The sequence below is a fragment of the Salmo salar genome, chromosome 26 (genome assembly GCF_965601325.2).
Source record: "Salmo salar chromosome 26, fSalSal1, whole genome shotgun sequence".
Taxonomy (NCBI): Eukaryota; Metazoa; Chordata; class Actinopteri; order Salmoniformes; family Salmonidae; genus Salmo; species Salmo salar.
The window spans coordinates 8,853,317-8,864,521 of NC_138316.1; the positions used below are offsets into that span (position 1 = coordinate 8,853,317).

An 11,205-nucleotide genomic window follows, 5' to 3' on the forward strand; every position below is an offset into this window, starting at 1 on the left:
AACTAACATGCATAACTTGTCCCACCGATACCACACATTCCATCGTCTTATGCCCTCCTGCACACTTCTCACATCTAGGCATCTCCCTCCTACACACTGCTGCAACATGCCCATAAACTTGACACCTAAAACACTGTAGTATTTTCAGGAAACAAAAGCTCTCACGGGATAACTGACACTTCCTACCCTGACCTTATCTGGCAAAGACTCTTCATAAAAAGCATGACAGACAAAGTCTTCTGTTTCCCCACACTCTCCATCGGATCTACATCTCACCAAACTGTGTGTCACAGACACCAGGAATCTTATGTTTCAACTGCTCCTCCTTAACACTTAGTGTCGACCCCGTTATCACTCCTTTCATCGGCGCCCTTCTCTGGAGAGCAAAGCATGTCCCAATTCTTGTCCCTCATCGCGTAATCCGGATTACCCGCTCCCTCTGGGTGGAGGAAACACAATAAATCTACATGAGTCCACTCCTAGTTACCTTCACCAACTCAACAGTTCCCAACCTATCCTCCCCCACAGTTTGACACCACATATGTTTCAGCCAAAATGAAATGATCCATTGGCTCTACAAATCTGACTCCCACTGGGCCAAAATCATCCTTATCATTCTCGGGACGAGGCCTGAATTCTCATTGAAGAAATATTTGATCATCATACAGTTCTCTTTTGCCCAAATTATAATCTATAACAAACAAAATGGACTGCGTTTTGTAGACTTGACCATTTGCCAAAGTAAAAAAAAAAGCGTTTAGAAGGACTGCCAGGGCGAATTGAGTTATTGCACATCAAGGCAGGCCTTCCCTTACGGAAAAATTCAAATAAATTATAGAACGCGCAAATAGGATCTCACTATCTCGTGCTTCACTCTGCCCACCTCCTTGTTCTATGATTATTTTGATCCAATTGGAAACGACAGGCTATATATTGGGTTAATTTTCAAAAAAGATTTGCTCCAAATATGCAGTAACCCGTTATTTGAATCTGAACCGAGAAAGATGAACCCGGAAACATAACGCCCGAGCGGAGTTTCCACATCCGGTTTTCAGCGGAAAATGAAGCTAGTTTACGCGGAACCACAGCATGTGTACTTTTTTTGTGACTAAGATTTCGCTAAGTGTCTAGAATGATTTTCCAATGCCTCGACACGCAGCGTCGAACTCAAAGCATTCCGTTTACATTTTCGGAATAAGCTAACCAGTTACCCACCTGGAAGTACTTTGCCGTAGGACCAACTTTTTTTTTCTAATTCCAAACTGTCGTATGGAAGGTTTAGGGGGACCTGCAAAATCAAGGTAGCTACAGTAATTGCTAACTAACGTTAGCTAGCTGAGCTACTCTATTTGATCTGAGCCACTAGTCTTATGACAAACAATAGGCAACTCCATGTACAGATAATTCATGTATTTCAATCAATGCGCCCTTGCAAGTGGCATATTTGCCGTCAATATAGACTTCAATACATAGTTAGCTAGCAAGATGATTTGGCTACTTGGTGGTACTCACTATTCGTTTATGTTGTGTGCCAAGTCTCATTGGATCTAACATTACTGCAGTGAGATGCAAGTTAGGATTGTCAGGTAGCCTGAGGCTAGTTTGATAAGCTGTATGGGGGTAATTCAGGACACAAAGCACCCATTAGGTGTTGTGGTGTAATAAACAGTCGTGTTTACATGCAGACATAGGGAAGTAGTGTGGGTGGACTCCCTTGGTCAGTTGGTATAGGCCTAACGTTACACTTGGAATCACCACTATCTAATATTACAGAACGTATTTCCTCAGAATATTCCCATTCTCACTTTGATTTATAGGCTTAAGGAGATAGGCCTGGTCAGCTACTTGGAAATTACTAGGTCTAGCCAAACTATATTTAAGTTGACCCTGGGTGTCACCCAGATAGCTAGTTTAGTTGGTGTGAGATGGATGTAGATATAAAGCCAGAGGAGGAGGAGGTGGGGATATCCCCAGCTGTCATTTGGTCTGACACTTTTGATGCAGGTTATTCATGTGCCGAAAATAGATATGACACAGCAAAACAACGTCTTATTTGTAATCGGTTAGAAGATACAAAATCAAATGATAGCGAGATTAAAATGAAATCAACAAAAGTTGGTGCGCCACTTCAAACAGCTGTAAATGTGGGTGGTATAGGTGTTGTTCGTGTTCACACAGAACAGGATAGCCCAAGCACCTCTGTAGGGAATTTAATCAAAGAGGAGCCATGTTTTTACATGTCACCCAGTGATATTCAGATTGGAAAAGTATGTACCTTGTCTCGGTCTGTCCTGGTCAGCAACATTAAACAGGCAAATGTGATGTCCTTTGCAGAGAAAGTGGTGAAAAACTGCTACCCCTTGTGTAAAGAAATAGGTGTGGAATTTGATGTGAGATCCAAACCACTATCCAAAACAAAACTTGACTCACAGTTACTGACTAATGGTGTAATGTATGAGGTTCATAAGTTTGCGAAAAATACAAAAAGGAGTTATACGTATACTGTCTATAATATTCTGAAATATAATTTTAATGTATGTTTTCAAAATCAGAAACGCTGTCAAGATGCCTTACGTATTGCATCTAAACTGAATAGAATTGCCAAACGGAAACATGTCGCAAATAAAGACTTTTCAAAAAAAGTGTTTATAATACCGCTTGTGCCTAGACAATACAAGGAAAAAGAACCTACTTCACCTGCAAGATTCTCAAAAAGACAATTGGATTTGAAAAGGATACAAGAGGCAAATGATACAGAGGAGAAGAGGAACTGTCAGAAGATGGTTAGCAAGACCGGTTTGAAAAATCTGGTCGCTGATGCAAGGACTGTATGGTCTCTGCATGATGAAGAGATCATCTCTATCGAAACAGATGAAACTGTCAAGCTTGGCCAAGATAATGGACCCACTGACTTCTGCTTAAAGGAGTCTGATGTTCACTCTGGGGTCACAGAGCAAACCCCATGCCCAGAGAACTACCAAGTTGACATTTGCAGGAAAATGATCAATGAAATTGTTACGAGTGGTGAAATGCAACAGATGAGATGGATTTTTGTACCTTTTTCAAACTGTTTTGGTGTTGGGACTGGTTCGGAAAAGAAATTTCAACAAATCCTTGCTGAATACAGATCAGACATCCTACCACTGGTAGTTGAGAAACATTGTGGCTTTAGTTCCACTGAAAAGACAATGATGTGCCTTGTAAGTCAGCTCTTCTGTGGCTTACATTTGATTGATGGCTTAGCTCACCAGGCAAAAACAACTCTTCTACTTTGGGAAAATATGATTTTAGGAGATAAAGAAGTAGGAGTCCATAGCTCCCCTAACATTGGGACAACAGAGTTGGAGTCTGGAACAGTGCGTTTGGTGAGTTCTGTGAGTGATGCTGTGCAAGAGCTTGGATGGGCAGAGGACGGTCAGCTTGTTCCGTTCGAAAGCTTTTTGACCAGCAAAAAAGAATTTGAAGAAGTTCCTTTGTCTCTATCCATTGGACACAGAATTGATGGTCTGTTTCATAATTCTGCTGGAGTGTGTAGCATCCATGATGATTTGGTTGAGTTTACCAGTACGTACGGAGCTGAGAGTAGTTTGCTTGCTGCAGTTGTTGCTGATTTGGAGGTTCAACAGTTCAAGGCCGGATGCAGAGCTCTGGGTCTGGTTTCCAAGCTTATCATTGATCCTCTCTGGAGAGCCTTAACTTTGAAGGGAAACGTGTTGGAGATGGAAGAAAGATACCAAACCCTTGTTACCAAATTTAAGGAATGGCAGGAAGATGGGAGAGACCTTGTTAAAGGAAATGCATGCTTGTTTGATGACATTGATGTACCCAAGAACCTTGTGTTTGACAGGCTTACCATGTGGACCGACACAGACTTTTTTGAGTTGACTGTTCAGATTGTTGAGTTGATCCTAGCCAGTTTTCTGAAGGTATGTTCTATGATGCTTCCAGTCGAACCAGAGCTCCTGTCAAAGAAAAATGATCGATTCAGGAAGGATTTGGCAATATTAGATCAATTGCAAAAAGCTAAGTCAAATGCAGTCAGTATTGCCATTGAAGGCATGGACATGTGCAAGAAGAATCACACTTGGGAATGGCTGTCCTTTTTGGATGAACCAAAAATAGTGTCAATGAGGAAAACATTCCAGACAGTGTAGGCAAAGGAAGAAGAAAAGCTCTCTGCCACACCTGCAGAAGAATGGAAATGGTAAAGGAATAGACATGAAAGACAGGATATGTATTTTTTTAATTTATCTATTTACTAATGAACCACAGTGCAGAACCTTTTAATAGCATGGCATCTTTCAAAAAATGCATGGAATGTGCTATTTTTTCTAGCACCTTAGCTTTTGTGTTTAGACTGGTGAAAGATAAACAGCAATGCAACCTCAGATGAGTTCAGACAAGTAGATACAAGTATAATATAGTTACATTATATACCTATTTTGTGGTATACTGTATTGCCTAAATATGTTCAAACGTGGTGTCAGTAAATGTTGAATGTCGAATAACGCTTATCCATTTTGTACCACATGTGAATGGTTCCACGTGCTTACCTGTTTTTATATTGTTTGAAATCCAATGTAGAGGTTTTTCAGGAAGTGTGCTGTCAGGAAAAGTGTAGAGGCAATAGTTGAATTTGCAGATTCCCTTGGCCTTCTATTCCCTTTTGATGCCTGGTCATGTTTATGAAAAAAAGAACATGATCATTTTGAAAGGAGACCAGTCGTTATTTTTGTGTTATTAGCGGATTTCTGGACCATTTTCCCCCTCACTTTTTGTATGACCATTGAATTGCCTACTTGAATGGTCAACTTAAATAGAAACAAGATGGAGAGCAAGGCTCTGAAAGTTGTCAACTTTTCCACTGTCAAAATGAGTCATGCTTTGTTTTAATTGTTTTTAAATACATTTTTAAATCATATTTTCGTTATCCATTTTTGAGAGCCTGTTTTATCTCTATATTTTTGTTGGAGATCAAGATGTTTTCATTAGGACAAATGCACACTGGACTGCAGTGCTTTTGTATCTGCTGCAGCATTCAACCTTCCACATTACTGTAGACTTCAGGAAGAACATGCTTTTAGATATAAACATCAAATAATTAGCATAAGGTGAGAGCTTCATTCACTTCGAAAACTATTCACTGTTTCAATTAAGTAGCTATTTAGTTTCTTCTGTTTTTTGTTTTGTTTACTATGACAATGCATTCTGTCTTTCTGCAGGCCGAGTTCCAGGTTTGTGATGTCCACCATGAGAGATTCTTATTGAAGTTTAACCAGTGACTGTGTGTACCAGTGTTTCCTCTGGAAATGTTGTTAGCTGTGGGGGAAAACTTAGCAGGGGTGGGGGGGTCCCCCTTTTTTTGTGTGTTCTGGGGACCTCCCTGTAAAACTTAATATGTATAAGTACTCTGAACCTAGGTTCTGGTGACTTTTTAAAAGGAAAAAACTCAAAGGGAGAGGGACAAAGAGCATCTACTTTCACATTTAAATGTTCTTACTCGTTTCATTGCAGAGAAGTCCCTCTCACAATTAACGGAAGACACTGGTATAGTCAGTGTGATTGCTGCTATCTGGCTTTGGCAGGGGTAGAGCTGCCCCCACTCATCAAACTGTGAGGCCAGCTTTGTCATTGCTGTCAGCTTGTCCAACCTCTGAAATACATGAAAAACTAAGATATGTACACATTAAACAAGAGCCAACAGAGTGGTAGTTCAACAGGAAAAAGTGTTGGGCAACACTGGCCTGAAATATTCTCATCAAAAGATTGTCACACTCATGCCATACCTTGAATGCTTCAACTAGCACATGTTGCTTGTAAAAGAGGGCCACTCTTGCAGCCAGAACTGCCTGGAGAGGAGGGTCAGGTTAACCTCTCTTGGGTATGTGGGACGTGACCGTCCCACCCGCGGTACACACTATCAACAGCCAGTGAAATAGCAGGGCGGCAAATTCAAAACAACAAAAATCTCATAATTCAAATTTCTCAAACACACAAGTATTATACACCATTTTAAAGATCCTCCTTAATCCAACCACAGTGTCCGATTTCAAAAAGGCTTTACGGCGAAAGCATAAAATTAGATTATGTTAGGACAGCGCCTAAACAAGAAAAACCACACAGCCATTTTCCAAGCAAGGAGAGGCGTCACAAAAACCAGAAATACAGCTAAAATTCATCACTAACCTTTGATGATCTTCATCAGATGACACTCCCAGGACTCAGTGTTACAAAATACATGTATATTTTGTTCGATAAAGTTCATATTTATATCCATAAACCGCATTTTACATTGGCGCGTGATGTTCAGAAAATGTATTCCCACCAAACCTCCGGTGAATGAGCACATCAATTTACAAAAATACTCATCATAAACGTTGATAAAATTTACAACAGTTATTGAAAGAATTATAGATATACTTCTCCTTAATGTAACCGCTGTGTCAGATTGTAAAGTAGCTTTACGGCGAAAGCACATTTTTCAGTATTCTGAGTACAGAGCTCAGCCATCAAAGCAAGCTATACAGTTACCCGCCAAGTTCTGGAGTCAATAAACTCAGAATTAGTATTATAAATATTCCCTTACCTTTGCTGATCTTCGTTGGAATGCACTCCCAGGACTCCCACTTCCACAAGAAATGTTATTTTTGTTCGAAAAACTCCATATTTATGTCCAAATACCTCCTTTTGTTCACGCGTTCAGATCACAAATCCAAAGGCATAACGCGTGAGTGTAAAACCAGAGACGAAAAGTCAAATGGTTCCATTACCGTTCGTAGAAACATGTCAAACGATGTTTACAATCAATCCTTTGGGTCTTTTTAACATAAAACTTTGATAATATTCCAACCGGACAATAGCGTATTCATTACAGAGGAAAAAGAAGGAAGGGCGTGCTTGCCTGCCTGCGCAGTAAACAACTCACTGGTCCCAGGCAGTCCACTGATTGACTGAGCTCCTATTCTCTGCCCAGTAACAGTAGACGCATGAAACAAGTTTCTAAAGACTGTTGACAGCCAATGGAAGCCTTAGGAAGTGCAAAATGACCCCACAGACACTGTAGTTTCGATAGGGATTAGATAGGAAAAACTACAAGTCACTTCCTGGTTGGATTTCTTTCTCAGGTTTTTGCCTGCCATATGAGTTCTGTTATACTCACAGACATCATTCAAACAGTTTTAGAAACTTCAGAGTTTTATCTATCCAAATCTACTAATAATATGCATATCCTATCTTCCGGGCCCGAGAAGCAGGCAGTTTAATTTGGGCACGTTATTCATCTGAATTTCTGAATACTGCCCCCTACCCTAGAGAAGTTAAAGGTGTTTATTCTGCATTAGGAAATCCTTGTCGACCCACTGTGCTGTCAGACTCAGCATGCTCATGAGGCTAACATCGCTGGTCCAAATGTCATTCGTGAAGCTAATAGCAGTGACGCCCATAGCAAGTAGCTCATGGATGTGCGTTTCAACAATACTGTGTAACTCCGGTAGGGCAACATCTGAAAAATAGCGCCTACTTGGTAGTGTGTACCGGGGCTCGAGGTGCTCGAACCAGTTCGGCAAAAGCCAACATCATCCATGACAGAGAATGTTATTTGAATCTGGGTGTACAACAGCTCTTTTCAGGGTCCAGTTTGTGATCCTCAAAAATGTATTAGTAGTGTCTTTTTTGTTGTGAGTTCCACTTATTTTTTTGTGCTGTCTACTAACTTTCCTGCCGGTTTGAATATTCATGAAACATGATCATCTTTGGCTCTGCTCCTTATGTTTATTCACAGATCCTCTGCTTGAAACAATTACGGGATGTGAAGTCTGATTCTGTTCTCAACTTGTTGACCTGCCCTGAAGATGTTGAACACCACTGTTACACCTTCAGCCATTTATTTTTTTCCTGTCAGTCGATGGGCTGACTGACCTCAAGGCGCAGAAGGTGTTTTAAGGTTTGTCGTCAGACACAAATTATTCAGAGTCTGTTGTGAAAGACAAAGATATCCAGTCATTTCTAATTATTTATAATGTATGACAATAGTAGTTAAACACGACTCGAGAAATTATTGAATTACATATTCCTTGGCGGCAGTCAGCCTAGAGGTTTGAAATGTGAATCAGTTACTGAAGGGTGTCTAGTGTCATTTCCCAGCTGACCTCTGTGTACTAGTGTTGTGCCTTTTAGCTGGGCACATATGGGCCCTAAAATGTTCCATGGGCCCTAAAATGTTCCATGTGTGGTGTGCTGCGGCTGACCTGGTGCCTCTGCACGTGTGTTTTGGGGGGTTGGGAAAGGCTAAAGACAAAGTTCAATTTCTGGAAAAAAGGACAAAGCGTTATCCTGTTGTATTTTAGGTATAGGAGGAGGTCTGGTCATCTAGTCTGGTGCAGTGGGGTGTTCCAGGTCCGCAACACTTGAGGAGAAAACTTCTTAATCATGATAAGGTATGGTAAACTTGTGACTGTACGTGTCATAGTCAGTGTGTGGACCTCTATGAATCATTACTTAGCTAGGGACAGTTAGCTGCTTGCACATACAATAAATATTTATACAACTTTCTACAAAATTGGCTTGCCACTGTAAATGCTCAAAAACATGATGGTTCTTATCACACCGAAAGCGCACTTGATGATTAAATTATTTGTGTTGCTCCTTCCTTCACAGGTCCTCTGCTTGCCATACTAGAGGGACATAGTCTGTTTCCATCCTCAACTTGCGGACCTGCCCTGAGGATGTTTTACACCACTGTTGCGCCTTCAGCCATGTTGATTTCCGACTGGTTGTCTTTGGACTACATGCCATGGGCTGACTGACCTGAACCTTTACCAGAACAGAAATACAATGTTCATCAGACTTTCCTCACATTGGACTACTCTCTGATTAGTTATGAGGTCACAGGAAATGGACTCATTACTCATAAATCATTGCAGCTCACTTGACTGCTTCTGACTGTGGGTAGCAGAGCTCTCTGGTGTTTCACTATTTGAAATTAAACAACAAAAATGTAAATGACCATTGTTTTACACTTCCGACATATCGCAGCAGTAAGAAAAGTATTCTACCCGACTCATATAAACAACATCCTTGAGTGTTTCGTTGATGAATGTATCTTTATAAGATTGTATTCCTTTTTTACCTGTAAAAAACCTGTAGACATGCATGATCCTGTAAATATTTTCAAGGAACATAAATCTCACTACTTGGTATTTTTATATGGGGATTGTGAAAAATATATTTGTAATGTACTTTTGTATGTTAATTGTAAATCAAAATAGTTTTCATTGGACTAGTCCATAAGATTTTAGTCAGGATTTGTTTGTCTTCACCAACTGTTCTTAATTATGCAACCTTTTTTGTCCAATTATCTCCACGTAATACAGCCATCTTTTCCATTCTTGGTTATCTGCCTCTGTAGCCTTTATCTAAACTTTCATTTTTTTGTATTACTTTATTATTTTTATTGCTACTGTCTTCACATGGAGATGTTAGTTATGGGTTGATGATTCCAATTTGGCAACAGGTGCTTGGATAGTTGGGATTAAATAAGTATTGTTACGGTAATAAAAAATGTAAATATCGGTCCCACTTTAAACCAAGTACTACATTCACAAATCATCTATAAGTGTTTGTCGTACTCTATGAAGGGTTACATACCCATTGCCACTGTAGAGTGAATTGCCAAATGTGACATAACTCAATATGTATGTTCACACACCATTTGTAGAGTATGACATATGGTTCTAGACTATTTGTGAAGTATTTATGTAGTGTTTATGAAGCCTTTATGAATGCTATTTAATGCCTTTATAAGTTGTACTCAAAATTATAAATACTAGTATTATTAATAGACTTATATTTGTTTGGGGTGTTAAGTGAGCTAGCAAGTGTATTATGGCATTTAGGTGTTATGGATAATAGCTCTGGAGGAGAGGTCGAGCCAAAACAAAGTAAACACTGTTGCCTCCAGTACGATAGGTGGCGATATTGCACTGTTTATCTTGACTGCAAAACAAAGAAGCAGATGCAAATGTCCAATCTGGAGTATCATGGGTCATGCACTGCATACGTGGAGTGTCTGAAAGTGGGCGTGTCAACAGAAGTGGGTGTATGGAAAGCGAATCAGCTAATTGGGCAGATTTGTTGCCACTTGACCATTTTGTGTGTGGGCTGCACGACAAGTAGATTGTTGAAAACCGTAGCATTTTAGCTAACCTTAATACCGTCATTCTCCTAACCTGCCACGTTAATGATCCAAACCTGCTACGCATTTTAGCTAAGCCTAACACCTTTCCTAACCTTAACCTCATTCTACTAACATGCCACGTTAATTATCCTAACCTGCTACCTTCTTCTTTGGGATTTGGTTGGCGGATCGCATCCAACTTCGTAGTAAATCCTCGCAATCCCAAGTACTCCTCTGCCGCTGCCACCACAACCAGTATTTTCTGTGACTTTCGATCCATTTCTGCAGTACAATTGAGAACCATGGCTATAAATGCGAAAAAGCCAACCTTACTGAAGCACATGTTCTTCCCATCACTCTTTCTCGGTCTCTGCCTACTCACAGGAATCCTCTCAGGATCCCTCACCCTGTACCCATCTTCCACTACCAATCTTCACTGCTTTGGCATACAACACTTTCTGTACTACTCTAGGCCATCATTGTAAATAAGAATTGGTTCTTAACTGACTTGCCTAGTTAAATAAAGGTTAAATACATAACCCTGGCAACCTCAATCTGCCTTTCTCTCACTAGACACCTCCGATCTCCAGCCCCATGGGCACCCCCACAACTAACATGCATAACTTGTCCCACCGATACCACACATTCCATCGTCTTATGCCCTCCTGCACACTTCTCACATCTAGGCATCTCCCTCCTACACACTGCTGCAACATGCCCATAAACTTGACACCTAAAACACTGTAGTATTTTCAGGAAACAAAAGCTCTCACGGGATAACTGACACTTCCTACCCTGACCTTATCTGGCAAAGACTCTTCATAAAAAGCATGACAGACAAAGTCTTCTGTTTCCCCACACTCTCCATCGGATCTACATCTCACCAAACTGTGTGTCACAGACACCAGGAATCTTATGTTTCAACTGCTCCTCCTTAACACTTAGTGTCGACCCCGTTATCACTCCTTTCATCGGCGCCCTTCTCTGGAGAGCAAAGCATGTCCCAATTCTTGTCCCTCATCGCGTAATCC

The 11,205-nt window shown here is 40.6% G+C and overlaps 1 long non-coding RNA gene across 2 annotated transcripts; it reads left to right on the top strand.

The window, feature by feature from the left end:
- The first annotated feature begins 1,057 nt into the window (after positions 1-1,057).
- On the top strand, positions 1,058-10,713 carry LOC106587080 (uncharacterized). Of its 2 annotated transcripts, none has more exons than XR_014382800.1 (4): positions 1,058-5,111; positions 7,781-7,942; positions 8,346-8,435; positions 8,656-10,713. It is a non-coding gene; the product is annotated as an uncharacterized LOC106587080 (long non-coding RNA). The 2 variants fall into 2 exon arrangements; XR_001324361.3 differs by having other exon boundaries at positions 1,058-1,301.
- The last annotated feature ends 492 nt before the right edge of the window (positions 10,714-11,205 follow it).